We start from the raw sequence: 15,512 nt of genomic DNA on the forward strand, positions 1-15,512 counted from the left end.
GACCGCTTATTCCTACTCGCGCGAGGTCGTTCACTCAATACGCCCGTCTGCTCGCTACATCTCATCTCTATAATAGAGGTTGTTTTGGGATAGATCGCATAAATATAAATGTGTTGTTAAACCCGCCACCACCCGACATAGCGAATGAGTAAGGTGTTTCACGTAAACAAAATTAGTTACTAATACACCACTAACCGGTTGTGTGTTGGAGAGTAAACCCACTACAACATTTACAATTCGAGTAACCGTGACGTTTCGCCGATAGTTGCAACAACAACAACCAGCATCATCAGGCGACAGCCAGAACGGTAAAGAAAGTCTTCCTGCTGTCTCGGTCTTAAATACAGAATCCTCGACGCGGTCTGATGGCTAAACTCGGAAATGTGTTCGGAAACAACAACAAATTCTGTTACAACACCCTGGGCACTATGGCTAAAGCCAAACGTGGCAGACGGGAACATTTGTAGATATTACAGAAGTCCTGCATGTGATTGGGGTCTCTATTATTATCATCATTACAGTCCTACGCTTGTTGAGCCACGACTCACGGAAGTCTACAGATGCACTTATTTTTTTAGGAGGGCCTTGCAATGTATTTGCAATCGTGGACTCGATGTTGCTTCGTGCAATCTCAATTGCAGTAAAAAATGCAACATTGGGGTGATTGTCCTATACCGGTGAGTTACATATTGTATTGTTTTAATCTTTGGAAGGTGCAACCGTAGACCCCAGAGGAAACCCATGAAGAACAGGGTGGGGGGGGGGGATACAAACACGACAGTCAGGAATTGAACCATAACCTCTTCCTTTCCTGTGGCACAAGAGTGTTACCACCGGTGCCGCACAGCCACCCAAAGCAAAGGGAAGCCATCTGCACTGCACTGCGTCAGTGATGACAGAAGACGTGGGGCAAGCGACGCGCGGTGTGGCGGGGAGGGGGTGGACCTACCGATGTCATCTTGCATCGCGATGCATTGCGGGCGAGTGCAAGGCGATGGTGCTCAAGTGTAACACGCAAGTGTGTGTGCGTGTGTGTGCCCCTACAGTCTGTTCAGGCTATACGGGGAGATATTTGTCTTGTCTTTGTTGTGTGCGCGATGCACACACACTACCGTTTATAGGGAGCGGTAGTGTGCGGTTAGCGCGCTGCGTTCCGAACCTGGCCACCCGAGTTCGATTCCCGCTCAAGGCCAACACCGGTGATGATAATCTGAACCAGTCCTTTTGCCTCCATAGGTCGAGCCAGCCTCAATTGAGTACCTGGTTGCGGTGTGTAAACATCGCCACTGGGGAGACAAAGGCGACCGGGCGTGGTGCTGGCCACCCACCCGCTTTGTGTGCCGTGCCGGCCTTCATAGGTGCTACTCGCGAACAGCATTTGCCCCAACACTCTGTTATAGGCTACACGGGGAATCTTTGTCTTTGTTTTTTTTTGTGATGCACGTGCATGCGAGTGTTGCGCAAGCGAACGTGCGGATTTACGCCCTTTAAAAAAAATTGTACGATACAGAAACTGGCACAGCAGCCCCGTCCTCCGCAGCAATGTAAAGTGTCTCGGTGGGCACGCGGTGATGCCGCGATCGCCACTGAACCACACGCGCGCACGTGCTGGGGTCAGGGGTGGCACGCTGCCAATCTGGTCCGTTCCTGTGGGCTGCCCAGTCATTTCTGCAGGAAATTGCCAGCCTTGGTGTGTGCCGACGTGTCGAGTCGTCGATGTTCAACACCGAGTTGCCAGAGTCGTAATAGGGGGGGAGGGGGTAAGAGTACTTGTGTCTCGCTGGGAAAGAAGGGCCTGGGTTCGATTCCAAACTTAGGTGAAAATAAAACTATTTTTCAGTCACCGACAAATAAATAAAAATGCAGTCTTAGAAGTACAAATTGTACAAGTACATGAATTCCTGCCGGTTTGTTAATGCCAAAACGCAAGCTTGGGGGCAAGGCAGCAAAACAACAATTGCTCTGTAGCACCAGATGCCTCGGGTACCATAAATAATATCAATAAGAATCCAAAGCCTCTCTCTCTTCCCCCGCAGGCCTTATACGCTTTGCCTCAATCACTAGAACTATATTTTGCTTTGTTTTATTTTACTAGAAAAGGCCCCACTGAGCTACGTAGCACTTTTCCTAAGCTACCTTGCCACAAATAATAGCTTCACTCGAAGTGGCTTATCACTTGGAACTTTATAGCAGCCAAATTCTCTGAACGCGTGATGTTGTTCCTATATGTGGAGGGGAAAACCGGAGGACTCGGCGAAAAATCCACGCGACCACAGAGAGAGAGAGACACGCGAACTCCAAATATACAGCAGCAGGCGTCAGGGACGGAATCGAACCCACGACCTCCTGTATACTAGACGAGGGAGTTAACATCTCATAGCCACCGCGGCGTCCCTGCACTTGTAGCATTTGTATGTTGTGTTTGTACAAACTAGATTCGAAGCTTTCGTGACTGCAGGAATTACTCTTTGGTTCTTTCGGTAAAGTCACGTAGAAAATCAAATCAAATAATAGAATACGGCGTTTCGGTTGCAACACAAGCAACCATCATCAGGTAAGAATGAATGATAATACACAGACACGGGAACAGCATAGGCAGACACACATGCAGAGAGAGACACACAAAGACACGCCGAGACCCACATGTAGAAAGAGACACAAACAAAGAGGGAGCAGTGTGGAATTCCGGACCACAGTGGCCGGAGGAGAGAATGGTTTAAAGCAAGAAGATCGAAAGTTTGAGAAAGCAAATTTAGTAAAATTAAGAAGTGTAATGCAATGCAACACAGAGGATCGGTTACCACACAGTTAACGCATAGCCTGGTTGATTAACGTTCTTCCAATTTCGCTCGCCAATTATTATTGTTCATCAGCTCACCGCCACGTTCAAGAACAATGCAACACAGCCAAAATGTAGCAATTAAGTCGCGTATCGAATGGGCTAAATGTGGTTGCTACGGTTTGTTTGGCTTTGCTGAGTTTGAGAAGGGGTCTTAACGACACCAATCTGGTCAGATCCGTTACGTAGCATTATTGGCCTCACCCAACAACAAAAAACGATTGTGAATCTGTACTCTTCAGGCGTTTACCGCGTGATTTGGACCGCATCCATCAGCGCCAAGCAGCGCACCATGCCACTCGACAGAGTCCCGTCAGCAGGGGCCGTCCAATAATGCATTTCAGGGCCATTCTGGGCCTCCCCTAGGTCGACTCAGCCTCAAATGAGTACTGCACCTGGTGCGATGTGACAAAAATCGCCACGAGGGAGACAAAGGCGGCCGGGCGTGGTGGTGGCTGGCCTCCCACCCCGTCGTGTGCCACAGTGCCGGCTTTTATATGTGCTGATAATCGCTAACAGCACTCCTCAAAAGTCTGTTATGGCTCTACGGTGGAGATCTTTGCTTTTGCGTCACAGTTCATTAATTGAAAATTGTCATGTTAAGCTGGGAAATGTGTTTGCGTTTAATCAGACACGATTTTAAACAATTGCCCGGGCTTTATACGATGCATACACAACGGTGGGTGCGCGCGTTACGCTCCGTCATGGAGGGAATTGGCCGTCGTCTCCAATCCTGAGCACCCGACTGTTTTAAATGGCCCATTGGGAGCCTCATTGAGGCAGATGGAATTCTCAATACCCATACGTTGTATGGGAGGTAAGTAAAGAAAAAAAATGTATCTTGGTTGGTTGAAGCTTCCAAATCACTCGCCGGGACCCTGCAACACGACGTCAGATTGTCCCCCAGCAGCCCTTGCGCGGGACAAGGTGGCGGCCCGGGCGATGCCACACGATAGTGTGGCCTCTTTTATGGTCGTTTTCATCGGCCATGATTAATCCGCTGCTGGATGAAGGTCTCTCCTGCTTTCGCGACCCTGCAATGCTCACGATTCGTCCTTATCCGCCCCCTCCCGCGCCTCTGATTGGCGCGGTTGGCTTTGTACGGTGCGAAAGAAATTCAACATACATATACTTACACATATACCCAAATACTACTTACACTGAGAGAGACTCACACAGCCCCACAGACTCACACAGAGACCCACAGACTACTTAGACTGAGACAGACTCACACAGAGACCCACAGACTCACACATAGATCCACAGGCTCGCACAGAGACCCACAGACCCACACAGAGACCCATAGATTCACACAGAGACCCATAGACTTACACAGAGACCCATAGACTCACACAGAGACCCATAGACTTAAACAGAGACCCATAGACTACTCATACTGAGGCCCATAGTTTGTTGTCCTTCCCCCGCACCTCCGATTAGAACGATTGGATACGTACGGTGCAAAAGAAGTTCAACCAACAGTGCACATACAGAGCACCCGAGACGCCTGCACACCAGCTGAGTTCATCGCTCAATATCCTCAATGGACATCCTCTACTCGTAGGTCAAGCACCAGCTGCTGCTGAGTGGGTAGAGTCGCGGGCTCCTCAGAAATTCCCCCTCGGACCATGAAGGAGGCCTTGTGAGCTGGAGTAGTAAGGCACGATGTTGACGACCTCGCCTGGTATGCAGGAGATCGTGAGTTCGATCCCGACCTTGACGCTTGCTGCTGTATATTTGGAGTTTGCGTGTCTGTCTCCCCGTGGCCGTGTAGATTTTTCTCCGGGTTCCTCCGGTTTTTCCTTTTGCATTTAGAATCAACGTCACGCGCTTTGAGTGATTTGGCTGCTGCTATAAATGTCCACGTGACGATGATGATAAGCCACTTCGTGGAGCGATCATTTGTGATAGCCAGGTCGCTTTTGGAAAAGAGCTGCTACATAGCTCAGTCTGGCCTTATCTGGTAAAATAAAACAGTTCTCGTGATGGGGGCAAAGTGCACAAGGCCTGGGAAGGAAGAGAGCGAGAGCCTTTGGATTCTCCTTGAGATTATGTATGGTACCCAAGGCATCCGGTGATACAGAGCAATTCTTGTTGTTTTGCTGACTTATTGCCAAGCGTTGCGTTTAGGGAGTTGACAAACCAGCAGGAATTTATGTAGTTGTGCAATTTCTACTTGTAGGCTGTAGATGACTTGCTCAGTTTTCTCGACCTTGCTCTCATGTGTTTTATCGCAGTTGTCTTGTACAGCGAGGTGAGATACAGTTTTGCATTAACGATGCTCTATATAAATGTATAAAATATATTCCATCGTGTTTTTGTCGTATCGTTTGTTGATATAACTTGTTAACCCGCATCCTTACTGGACATCTGTGAAAAAAAATACTTTCATAGCTCATCGGATTCCTCCAGAAGATTCCGATTCTCGATCTCTTAGGCAGGGCGGTGCAGTGGTAACACTTCTTGCGACAAAAGGGGCCTGGGTTCGAATCCCAACTCAGGCTCCTCTCTCTGTGGAGTTTGTGTGTTCTCTCTCTATCCATGTTCTGCGTGGGGTTCCTTCGGTTTCCTGCAATAGATCAAAACAACAGACACACATACAATGTCACCGGCGTTGGCCAACCATCTCAATACTGAAAAATGACCCTGCAAATTACTCAATGGGGACTACACACAGAAGCAGCAGCATCGCGCCCTTGGTGTGCCAGCTTGTCAATACCCTCCTGACAATTAGTCTTGAGACTCAGCAAGACTCTCCTGGGCAAACAAGCGTAATAATAACAATAGTCGTATTCATCCCAAAATTACCAGATCAAACGTAGAGTCCCTAGCGTCTATAGTCAAGGCGACAAACAGAGAGTTTGTTTGGCATCAGCAGATGTAAAATAAAAAAGACGCACACATCACATTTTGGGAACAGAGGAATATTAATTTCTAATATCGTGCATCCTAGGAACACGATGGCAACTTCAAGTCCCCGTTGATGACGCCTTACGGGCCGTGCACCAAGATACCCGTGGCGGTCGTGGTGCCATCTCGACAGGGAGAGACGCATCGCAGCGGAGGCACGCGCGCAGGCGCACACAGGCTGAAGACATACTGTGGAGTCAACGGCGGGTCTGCTCACAGCACACAGCACACCACTCCCATCGATGCCACGCGTGCGTGTCACGCGACCACCACACGGCCACACGTTCAGCTTTGTCGACCTGGTGACCTCAACCATAGCACGGCCACACGTTCAGCTCCGTGGATTTTGTGGCCTCAACCATCGCACGGCCACACGTTCAGCTCTGTGTTGTTTGTGGTTGAGACAAGGCTGAGAGCAGATGTAAAAAATATTTTGTTGTGTGTGTGACATCAACGATCACCAATCCCTGCAGTATTGCCTTTCATTCGACAGCTGTATTTCAATAATTTCTAGTCAATGTGCGTGCCTTTGCATGGGGATATAATAATAAATAATAATAAAGCCTTGAGAGATGCTGCTTGTAGATGGGCGGTGGTGCCTGGAGGCTGCTGCTGTTTGCTGCATGTGCGTGTGCAGCAGTGGGAGAGAGAACGTTCCAGACGGCCGCCGCCGAGTGGCGACTGCAGAGAAACGCCGCTCAGCAGAGCCAGCACAGTCTGCCCCCGGTGTTGTGGGTAGAGCGAGCCGACTTTTGGACGCAGCTGCTCCGTAGGAAGCGGCTCTGGTCAGCGGAGTGAGAACGGTGGGGAGATTTAAATGGCTGGAGACGTTGAAAGAGTGGCTCGGGAGTGGCATGGGGTGGCACTAAAAAAAGTATTGGTAGAGTGTTATGTACCAGATTGCTTTGATCGTCATGGTGTTTCAAAGCCGGTTGACACCCAGGTAGCGTTGGATGCTGTGAACGCGCAGGGTCTGTCAGGGGGTATTGGCTGCACGCACCTACAAAGAGTCCCCGCGTTTCCCCTGTTGCGAGAAGGAAGCCCATTCTCTAAGCCACATGGCCAAAACACCCGTCTTCTCCCTATATCTCATCTCTCTAGAACAGGGGTTCTAGAGAGATGAGATATAGAAAATGAGTGGGTTAGATCGAGTGAAATTAAATGTTGTGTCGTTAAACCCGCCACCACCCGATGCAGCCAAATGAGTGAGGTTTGTCACGTAAACAAGTCGTGCCGATTAGTTACTAGTTCAGGCAACAAATCTGGCTGTCGCCTGATGAGGCTGGTTGTTGTAATTGCCGGCGAAACGTCACAGTACTGGAATTGTAAATGTTGTAGCGGGTTTACTCTCCAACACACAACCAGTGTGCTGAACTAGTAACTAATTGGCACGTTTGGATTACTTCACACACCTTACTTATTGGCTGTTGGGTGGTCGTGGCGGGTTTAACGACACATTTATATTTACGCGATCTAACCCCAAAAATACCTCTTTTATGGATAATATTGGTCACGCAAACCCTGTACTGCTACTCTGTGTTAAACCCACCACATCTCTGTCTCGTGTCCACATCTCTTCTGTCATCGCACTCGGAGTTCATTAATTCGAAGTGAGAGCCCAGAAGTATGGGTACAGCGCCACCACTGACCAGAGCGCTTTGCTGTGTCCCGGGGTCGGCGGTGGGACTGCACGGTGGACCTGGCTGCCGAATGATATCTGGACTAACCCTTCACCAAACCGCGCCGACTATTATTACGGCTACTACTACTAGGCTTTTTTACCCAGGAGAGCCTCGCTAAGTCAAAATTTTCGCAGTCGGGGTGATGTTTCCGTGTGTAATCTATATCGAGTAATTTTTAGGTGATTTTTTTTTGCATTTGGATGTTTGGCCAAAACCTATCGAACAAAGACGGCGGCCACCGCATCGTCCCGCGGCGCTTTCAGATGCACTTCTGTGGCCGTCTGGAACGCCTCTTCCTTCCGATACTAAGAAGCCACAGGGGAGCTGTGTACTTTTAAATCGCCATCTAGATTGACACACTCATTTTCTTTAGAACTGATTTTTGTGTTCAGTTTTTTGCCCTTCCCCCGCACCTCCGATTAGCAAGGTTGGCTCCATATGGTACAAAAGACGTTCAGCATACCTACATATCCCTCCCTCACATATCTGTCCCTCCACGTAAAAAAATAAAGTATTAGACAACCTATCAATAAGACGAGCTTCTGGGAGCGCATCAACGCGCGCTGTCAGATGTGCCTCTGCGGCCATTTGAAATGCTCTTCCGATATTAGGAAGCAATTGGAGCTTTGCACTTTTAAATCGTCATCTAGATTGACTAACTCCTATCCTTTAGAACAGATTTTTTGCGTTTAGTATGTGGTCCTTACCCCCCCCCCCCTCGTACCTTTGATGTCGCTAGGTACGGTGCGAAATAAGTTCAACATTCGTACGTGGTTCAATTGATAACCCCCAAGATCGACGCGCGCCACAGGGGAGGGCCTTCATCCAGCAGTGGATCGACGCAGTCCCGTAAACTGTTGTTGCCGTGCCATCCTGGATCCTCACCCATGAGGGCGTGGGGTACCGGCAGCAGAGTCGTGACTTCACTGGCCACAAGCCTGCGGTCGCCTTCAGCCCATGAGGTGCCCTCGGCACCACCGCAGCCCTCGGCACCACCGCTGCCCTCGGCACCACCGCAGCCCTCGGCACCACCGCTGCCCTCGGCACCACCGCAGCCCTCGGCACCACCGCAGCCCTCAGCACAGCTCACGGCTCTAAAATCAAGGCAGAATTGAGTCGTTGCAGATGAGCAAACCCGTTAAGGGCGCTTGTTGAAATGTTTTTTCAACGTTGTCGCGTGCCGCTTATGTTAAACGTTTGCAGTGTTCATGGCAATTTCATTATCGACAAAACTTGGTGCAGACGAGGGCCAAGGGCTTACGAATGCGGCCGTGCATGCGTCGTGGGGAGCGGTGGTGTAGTAGTGGTCAGAGCGCTGCGCTACGGACCTGGCGACCCGAGTTCGATTTCCGCTCACGGCCAACACCGGTGACGATCATCTGTACCGGTCTCTGGACCTCCCCTAGGTCGACTCAGCCTCAAATGAGTACCTGGTGCGGTGTATAAACATCGCCACGAGGGAGACAAAAGTGGCCGGGCGTGGTGTTGGCCACCACCCCCTCGTGTGCCGTGCCGGCCTTCATAGGTGCTCGCTAACAGCACTTGCACCTACATTATGTTAAGGCTACACGGGTAATATTTGTCTTTGTGTGTCTGTGTCGGTAAATCGTGATAATTAATAATTCCGGCGTGGTGATGCTAATTGGCGATAAGTGACGCTTACGTTGCAGTTGAGTGCACGTTGATAATGATGATTATGGATGTGTTTTAGGTGTTAAGTGGTGATTATTGAACCTAGTTATTAATTAGCATTGAGAGCGCTTCCCGGTTAGCAGCACGCACGGAATGAGATGACAAAAAAAACTGCAATCGCTTTGAGATAAAAAAAACACCCTGCGCCGTGGTTCAACTTAACTTTGAGAACGAAAATCCGCAAAACCACCGCGTTTGTGCCACCGAAGAGAAAGAATCTGGAGGAATCGCATAACCGCCCAAAGGTAAACGTCTAGCCCAGGGGTCGGGAACCTATGGCTCGCGAGCCAGATGTGGCTCTTTTGATGATTGCATATGGCTCGCAGATAAAACAAAATATTCTCACTTGTTTTAATCCATCCATCGATTTTTCACTGCGCATGTCCTGTTCAGGGCTGCAGGAGCAATTGTCCATTATTTTAATTGGATGATACTGGCCTACGTTTGCCGTTGCTGGGTAAAACAGGTAAACGCCCCCTTTTGAATCAGTCTGAGACTGCGTCTGCTCGGTCATTAGCTCAAAGCTAACCCTTCGACGAAGAAGATGGCGAAAAGAAAAAAAGACGACGAGTATCGTACATTTCAGGACGAATGGACCGAAGAATTCGCCTTTGTGGAGAGAGCGGGTTCTGCGGTGTGTCTAATTTGCAATGACAAAATTACATCGTTGAAACGGTCGAATGTAAAGCGGCACTTCGACACGCGCCACGCTACCTTTGCATCAAAATACCCTGCGGGAGACAGCAGAAAGAAAGCGTGCCAAGAGCTTCTGAGCAGGGTGCAAGCTAGCCAGCAGCAACTCCGCGTATGGACCCGGCAAGGTGACTATAATTCGGCTAGCTTTGCTGGTTCTTTAGCAATAGTGAGGAACGGAAAACCATTCACAGATGGCGAGTATGCTAAAACGTTCATGCTGGATGTAGCCAATGAACTTTTTGATGATCTTCCGAACAAAGACAAGATAATCAAACGGATACAAGACATGCCTCTGTCGGCAAGAACTGTTCATGATCGTACCATCGTGATGGCAAACAAAGTGGAGGAAACGCAAGTGAAGGACATAAATGCAGCGCCGTTCTTTTCTCTGGCTTTGGATGAGTCAACAGACGTGAGCCATTTGTCGCAGTTCAGCGTGATTGCAAGATATGCTGTTGGTGACACACTGCGCGAAGAAAGTCTTGCTGTTCTGCCATTAAAAGGGTCCACAAGAGGTGAGGATTTATTCAAGTCTTTCATGGAGTTTGCTCAAGAAAAAAGTCTACCTATGGATAAACTTCTCTCAGTGTGTACTGATGGTGCTCCGTGTATGGTGGGGAAAAACAAAGCATTTGTGGCGCTTCTCCGTGAACATGAAAATAGACCCATCCTAAGTTTCCATTGCATTATACACCAGGAGGCACTTTGTGCTCAGATGTGTGACAGGCAGTTTGGCGAAGTGATGTCGCTGGTCATTCGTGTGATCAACTTTATTGTTGCCCGAGCCTTAAATGATCGCCAGTTTAAAACACTGCTGGATGAAGTTGTAAATAACTATCCTGGTCTGCTTTTGCACAGCAATGTGCGTTGGTTGTCAAGAGGGAAGGTGCTTAGCCATTTTGCGGCTTGCCTGAACGAAATCCGGACTTTCCTTGAAATGAAAGGCGTCGGGCATCCTGAGCTAGCCGACACCGAGTGGCTCCTCAAGTTTTACTATCTCGTAGATCTGACTGAACATCTGAACCAGCTCAACGTGAAAATGCAAGGCATTGGAAATACAGTGTTATCCCTTCAACAAGCTGTATTTGCTTTTGAAAACAAGCTGGAGCTTTTCATCACGGATCTTGAAACAGGTCGTTTACTACATTTTGAAAAACTGAGCCAATTTAAAGATGCATGCACAGCAAGTGAGCCCATTCAAAACCTTGATCTCCACCAGCTAGCTGGCTGCACATCCAGTCTCCTACAGTCCTTCAAAGCACGCTTTGGAGAATTTCGTGAGCACACTCGTCTTTTTAAGTTCATCACCCATCCAAACGAGTGTTCACTGAACACAGCCGACCTGAATTACATCCCTGGTGTCTCCGTCAGAGATTTTGAAGCAGAAGTGGCTGACCTGAAGGCCTTAGACATGTGGGTGAATAAGTTCAAGTCACTGAATGAAGATTTGGAAAGAATCACACGACAGAAAGCGGAGTTGGCGAGCAAGCACATGTGGACAGAAATGAAAAAACTCCAACCCGAAGACCAGCTGATTCTCAAAACTTGGAACGCGCTTCCTGTCACATACCACACACTGCAGCGTGTGAGTATTGCTGTATTGACCATGTTTGGATCTACGTATGCATGTGAGCAGTCATTCTCACATCTTAAAAACATCAAGTCCAACCTACGATCACGTTTAACGGATGAAAGCCTCAACGCTTGCATGAAGCTTAACCTCACCAAGTACCAACCCGACTACAAAGACATCAGCAAATCCATGCAGCACCAGAAGTCGCATTAATGGTGAGTGTTATAACAACATTATTTAAAAGAATAAATTCAGAGGCTTATTATACTGACATTTAGTTGAATTCACTTTTAAAATATATTATATGGCTCTCACTGAAATAAATTTCCAAATTTTTTGCTTTCATGGCTCTCTTAGTCAAAAAGGTTCCCGACCCCTGCTTCTAGCCCGTTCAATCAACGCGAGTGGTTTGTCAGTCTTTCTAATCTCTCAAGCGAGGCCAATTCGTTTTCTTACACAAGTCGAGAGGATGTCGGAGAGGTGAAAAGAGGAAGGCGACGCAGCAGCCTCGGCTGACAGGGGGACCGCCTCGACTGTGGCCATGTTCACTCTGCCACGCTATGTTGGTGCTGTTGGTGTTGTTGGTCGTGGTGTTGTTGTTGTTGTTGGTGTTATTGTTGGTGTCGTTGTTGGTCGTGTTGGTGTTATTGTTGGTCGTGTTGTTGTTGGTTGTGTTGTGGTTGTTTTTGGTCATGTTGTGGTTGTTGTTGGTCGTGTTGTTGTTGGTCGTGTTGGTGTTGTTAGTCGTGTTGGTGTTGGTTGTGTTGTGGTTGTTGTTGGTCGTGTTGTGGTTGTTGTTGGTCGTGTTGTTGTTGGTTGTGTTGTGGTTGTTGTTGGTCGTGTTGTTGTTGTTGGTGGTCGTGTTGGTGTTGTTGTTGTTGGTCGTGTTGTTGTTGTGGCATGGAAAGCCTTCCAGTAGTGGCAACACATTTTCTCGGAAACAACAAGGCAGTGAACTACAGGGAGTTGGTGGAAAACTTCCTCAAGATTGCAACATGTCACTAAAGATACTTTTTTTGCATTCTCATCTACATTTTTTCCCAATGAATTTGGAGCAGTGAACGACGAGCATGGCGAGCGATTTCACCAGGACACTGCAGCAATGGAGAGACGCTATCAGGGCAAATGGAGCCCATGAATGCTTGCAGACTATTGCTGGACAGTGACAAAAGATGCTCCATTTAATGAATGTAAGAGACAAGCCAAGAAGCGCCTAATAGACCCTGAATAAGGACTAAACTATGTACTTATATATACATAATAGTTGTTTTGCCTTTTGTTTCATAATAAATGATATTTCTATAACCCTTTTGCTGATTTTGTTATGATTTTGTTATCATGTCAAGCAACCATCAATACATGAAAAGACCGAGGTTTATAATTTATGAGTAAGACTCTATCTACACAATATACATAGACGTAAAATGTAAAAACTTTATTATCTTGGGAACAGTAGCCAATCAGTTGTTTTAATTGTCTTGTCATATTTGAATTTAGCACATCAAAATCCATAATAAACAGCATATTTCATCTCTGAAGCAGACGACGTCTAAAAAATTGTAGACCACTGTAATAAACGCCGTGCCACTTCGCTCTCCCCGTGTCTCGCAAAACGGCAAAAACACCAATGCGAGCGCCCCGCACGGTGGGTCGCTCACTTGCTCGCTTGAACTCATCAAGGAAAGCCCCTAATTCTGAGAGGCAATGTACAGCTGCCACACACACGCACTGCATGCCATCAGCACCCTCGGGGAGGGAGTTGGTGGGGGGGGGTGATACGAGATTAATTGCCGTACTCTAACGCGAGAGTGGCGGGCACAAAAAAACATACAAAGCCGGCCGCTCGCAAACCACGAGAAGGAGAGATAGACGAAGGGGAAGGGACATTTTCGGCGCGAACCACGAGAAGGATCTGCCCGAGTTGGCTCGGGGAAAAATGATAAAAGTTGCCGCAACACGTATTGACCGCTTCGCCAAAAAAAACAACCCACCGGATTCAGTGCAACAACAACAGATCCATACGTGGCTACAGTGAGGGATTGAGGCGTTCGCGGGATTGGAAAGGGGGGGGGGGGAATAATCGAGCAAATTCCCAGAATGTCTCATTTTATACGGATGCTGTTCGGTTCGGTTTGTAGTATCCCGTTGAGCTATGAAGCCCCAAGGTTCATCAACACAAAAAGTCGTCGCTTCCCTGGCAAGCGTAGCGAACGTAACAGGTCGCGAGAAAAGTGGAAACACAAATAAATACATAGTGAAGAGAAAATGGCAACATCACAAAATGTAATGAATATATGACTAAATTATCTTTTACATATGTAGTGTCAGTGATTCGGAGACGAGGTTTGTAGGAGCCACCTTCTTTTAATTAGAACATTCACGGTCTCACCTGCACACTCTCTACAGTCGCTTAGCCTTGCCTATACACAACGCTAGCCGTCTAACACTGACGGCGCTGACTGAGACAGCCAACAACTATCTAGCAGCACAATATCGAGCAAAGACGGCAGCGACGGCAGCGACGACGGCAGCAACGGCAGCGACGACGACAGCAACGACGAGACGAATCCAATCCCAGAACCGGCAGCCTCGAGCTCCCGCTCTCGGCTGCTTTTATCTTATCAGCACAGCGTTGCTCCGCCCTGGCCGCGCCTCCCTTCTCGAACCCACGAGCAGGTTCCAGGGGCTTCCAGACGGGGTCCTCCATGACCCTTGCCCCAGTTCCTCCGCCATGCCAACACACAGCCGTGCTCGCACCCTCACCGGCGTGTGTACTGTCTGTCCACCACAGTTGCCGCTGCTGCCCAGCAGCTAGCGCTATTACACTGTACATATTTAACAAAAGTGAGGATTACGATTCAAGAACATTTTGCAAATAGGGCATAAATCCGCAAATGGTAAAATAGTTTCCCTGAGAAACATCAAATTTTAATTGACAGGAATAATTACAACAATCACGATTTAACACGCAGCAGGCTTTCACGACCAATATCATCCAAAATACAGTTTGGGTTAGATCGCTTAAAATGTACTCCTTTGGGTCTTTCGTGACTTTATCGAAAGACCCAAAAGAGTATGAATTCCTGCAGTCACGAAAGCTTTAAGTCAAGATTTAAATAGAATAGTGTCGTTAAACCCGCTACCACTCGATACAGCCTATTAGTAAGGTTTGTCACTATAGAATGAAACGTAGTGCACACAGGCATGAAGAAGCCCATAAGAGGTCACTTACAAGGCAAAAAAACGTTCATACACACACATATACACACACACACGCACACACATCATCATCTAACCTGCATGCCGCGATTCCAAGGAGCTTCATATCGGATCAGCGTCCAATCCTCGGGTAAGCCCCGCCTCACTCTCTCTCTCTCTCACGTGGCCAGGCTCAACTTCCAGCTCAGTAAACCTCGTTGGCAATATCCCCCGGGCGCTGATGGGCATCTCATGCTTGGTATCGGGGTAAATACAACAACGGTGCCCCCCTACCCCGTCAATGGGTGGCAGTGGTTACTATCGCTCGCGCCTCACAGCAAGGGCCTGTTTGGGTTTGACTCCCAGCCCGGGCGCCTTTCTGTCTGGGGTTGGCATGGTCTGGCCCCTGTTCTGCAATGGGTTTTCTTGAAATCCCTGGTTACCCTGGTTACCTCCCACAGCAAAAAAAAACCCATTGTAACCAGCATTGTCCAAACATCCAAATTCTGAAAAAATACCTGCAAATGACTCAATTGGGATCAATGACAAATATCCCCCTGATAGCCTTAACAGAATGTTATGGCAAGTGCTGTTAGCAAGTAGCGTCTATGAAGGCCAGCACGGCACACAAGGGGGTGGGTAGCAAACGTGCTGATTAGTTACTAGTTTAGCACTAACCAGTGTGTTGGAGAGTAACTCCAGTAACGAATTGGCACGTTTTATTTACGTGACAAAGCTTACTATTTGGCTGTGTCAGGTGGTGGCGGATTTAACAACATTTATATTTACGTGATCTAACTCAAACAACCTCTATTATTAATAATATTGGTCGAAACAACCTACTACTACTAAGTGTTAAGGTGTCTCTTTGGTGTTTAAATATCTTAACGCCTGTATTTATGCTAAATTAGTTTAACAAAAA

General features: G+C 48.0%; 1 long non-coding RNA gene across 1 annotated transcript; it reads right to left on the reverse strand.

Moving 5' to 3' along the window:
• Window positions 1-1,815: 1,815 nt before the first annotated feature.
• On the reverse strand, window positions 1,816-14,265 carry LOC142929196 (uncharacterized). The gene is made up of 3 exons (XR_012945416.1): window positions 13,782-14,265; window positions 8,317-8,525; window positions 1,816-5,408 (listed from the first exon to the last, which is right to left on the reverse strand). It is a non-coding gene; the product is annotated as an uncharacterized LOC142929196 (long non-coding RNA).
• Between the last annotated feature and the right edge of the window lie 1,247 nt (window positions 14,266-15,512).

This window comes from Petromyzon marinus, chromosome 26, assembly GCF_048934315.1.
Source record: "Petromyzon marinus isolate PM22_M1 ecotype Great Lakes invasive population chromosome 26, UKy_Petmar_22M1.pri1.0, whole genome shotgun sequence".
Taxonomy (NCBI): Eukaryota; Metazoa; Chordata; class Hyperoartia; order Petromyzontiformes; family Petromyzontidae; genus Petromyzon; species Petromyzon marinus.